The following is a 2,933-nucleotide window of genomic DNA, read 5'->3' as shown; positions in this document are numbered from 1 at the left end:
CTTCCATGTTATCTTTCTCAGCATTAAGGGTAGCATTGCGTGCTTCAATTACACAGGCCTGCATTGGTTTTATTGTCTTGAAATTTATGCATGTTCTACAGTAATTCCTGTACGCTGAATCCGAAAATGATATCCATTTTTCTCCATTTCGTATAGAGTTTTCACAAAACGTCATAACGCAACACATAAAAGAAAGACCATAACACGTAGTTTGATACTAAAAGGCGTAGATTTCACACACATACACAAAAACAGGATGAATGAAAATGCATATTCGTTTGACATTAATGTTCTTCCATTTTCTTCAGTTTGTTTGTATTTTTGTTAAGAAACATTATAATAAAAAAATGTTCATCGTGGTAAATGAAATAATTATTTGTTCTAAGTAAGAGATTTTTCTTCCCGATTTGTAAAAAATCCTTACGTGATAGAAAAAAGAATGAATATTATTTTTGAAATCTGCGTAGCAGAATTATGAAAAAATCCGTTATTAAAACCAAAACAACTTTTATAAAGTTTACATTCGCAGGCCTGTGTTATCAGATTAGTTTGGCGGATCATAGTAAGTATGGTCAGGTGGTTAGGGCGCTCAACTCGCAATCTGAGGGTCGCGAGTTCGAACCCCCTCCCACCAAACATGCTCACCCTTTCAGCCGTGGGGGAATTATAATGTGACGGTCAATCCCACTATTCCTTGGTAAAAGAGTAGCACAAGAGTTGGCGGTGATGACTAGCTGCCTTCTCTCTAGTCTTTCACTGCTAAATTAGGGACAGCTATCGCAGATATCCCTCGTGTTGCTTTGCGCGAAATTCAAAACAAACATTGTAAATAGCTTTAACCACAATGATGACATGAGAATGCATTTACATTTGGATATGTACTTCTGAATAGATTGAAGTTCAGTTCTAGTCTAAGCAGTGTAGATTTAAGAGATTGGAGATCATTTAAGGCCTTCTCAGTAAATCAAAATGCTCCACAACTGGTTTAACGCCATCAATCCGTGCAAACCATCTAGTTGTGGACATACCATGCACTGAAACAGGAAGATTTTGCTTCAGCATTTCCCACCTTTGTGGACTGCTGCTGAACAGTTCCAAAATAAGTAATTCCCTCCTTGCATGATTCAGCATAGTCAACACTTACAAGGTTTAGTGTGTGGTTGCCACGGCTAGAGAAAATACAATTTGTAATTTGCTCAAGCAAATTACTGGTTGTATACCTTTGTATTTCCCAGCCATATTACATCCATTATGATAGGCTTGGCCAATGGAGTATTGGAAATCTAACTTGAATTTCTAGTACACGAGCAGCAATTTCTTTTCCAGTTTTGTGTGTGTGTGTGTGAAATTATCAAACAATACAAACCGTTCTTAAATTGAAAACTCTGAGCTGTCTACAGTTTTAACATATCGGTTTACTATAGTAGTCTGTTCCTTGTGAGAACAATCTGAACTGGCATCAACAATGATTGAAAAGCACTTTGCATTTCGAATCTCATCAAGAATTACTGTTAATACGAATGATCCACATAGCCTAATAAATTCCTTTTGTATGTCTGTGGAGAGATAATGGATTTGCATGCCTTTTTTTTTCTCTCTCTTGCGATTCGTGAATACGCTTTATATGTTCTGATAAAAGTAGATCACATTTACTGAGGAGGAAATTATGCCTAGAAAATTCACATTTAAACGGTCACAATTCTTTGACTGGAATGAAAGAAAGCCAATCCATGCTGAGATAGAAAAAAAAGATGACCATACCGAAGTAAAGACCGTCCGATAGTCGGTAATGTAGTTTCCATCCTATAGTATGGAAGCCAGTTAAATGCGGTAGTCGGGTCGAACGTTACCGACTATCCAAAACTTTTGAAGAATTCGACTCGAACGCAGTTTCTATGCATGTTATCAAGGGAAGACAAAAAGTTTTCCAATTATCAGCTTCTGTAGTAAGTCCAACCAAGAGTAAATCTTCAATTGAACTTCCAGTTAATGCTGCCCTATTGGATGATTTCCATGAAATATAGTTTTCTTTGTGGGATGCTGAGCCCTCGTTTGGTGGTATTCGGTCTTTTAACTTTCTCCAACCTCTGATGATGCTCCATCCTGATTAGTCAGAGAGAACTGATGCATTTGCAGCACTTTTGTTAAAAATGAAGCAGGGTACACAGTACAGAGATTTCTTAACACTCCAACATAACCAGTCTCTTTTACAGATCTCCCCATTTGGAAAAGTTTTTTGTCAGCAAAAAGGAAATGCATGATTATCAGCAGCTCGTGGAATGTTGCTGGGAATTTCAAAACATCTGATTTGAAGAATTGATTGCATTTGGGCAGCATTTGTCTTGTTAATAGTCCCAATGTCAGTTGTTGTCAAGTCTGTAAAAGGCTTAATCATAATTCCTGCTCTTGCTGCAGATGATCCAGATCAAATTCTTGCTGTTGAGTTTCTCGAATGTACATAGGATTTTCTGCTGCATCTGTCACTTCTTGACCAATGTCATTATGTTCAGGCATTGAAATATTACTTGTTGCGTTTGCAGAATTTCCCCCATCTCGAGCATTTGTGGTTGAATGAAAAGTGTTTTCATGTGATTTGAGAAATGAAGTTACTGTCCTCGAGCTCTTAACTGCTGCTTTACTTAAATGTTTTTTTGTCTATTGCTTGCACCACTTTCAAATCTTCTCATCATAGGATTTATTTGATAATTTGATATATTAAAAGGTTGTACTCTGCAAATAAGTAAAACAAAATAAAGTTATTTAATAAGTTAAATATAAACATATTGTTACGACAGTGAAAGTCACGCGACGCTGGGAGCATGCGCGCTGGAGTTTCTAGGAGGATCATGACTCGTGAATGTCCCAGTGTTTGCTAGATGCCCTCTTTTTTATTATATAAGCCAGCGATAGATAGACTAAAGATAGAGATAATT

The sequence above is a fragment of the Limulus polyphemus genome, unplaced genomic scaffold (genome assembly GCF_000517525.1).
Source record: "Limulus polyphemus unplaced genomic scaffold, Limulus_polyphemus-2.1.2 Scaffold5423, whole genome shotgun sequence".
Classification (NCBI taxonomy): domain Eukaryota; kingdom Metazoa; phylum Arthropoda; class Merostomata; order Xiphosura; family Limulidae; genus Limulus; species Limulus polyphemus.
The sequence above is the reverse complement of the archived record's forward strand: the minus strand, read 5'-3'. Positions refer to the sequence as shown.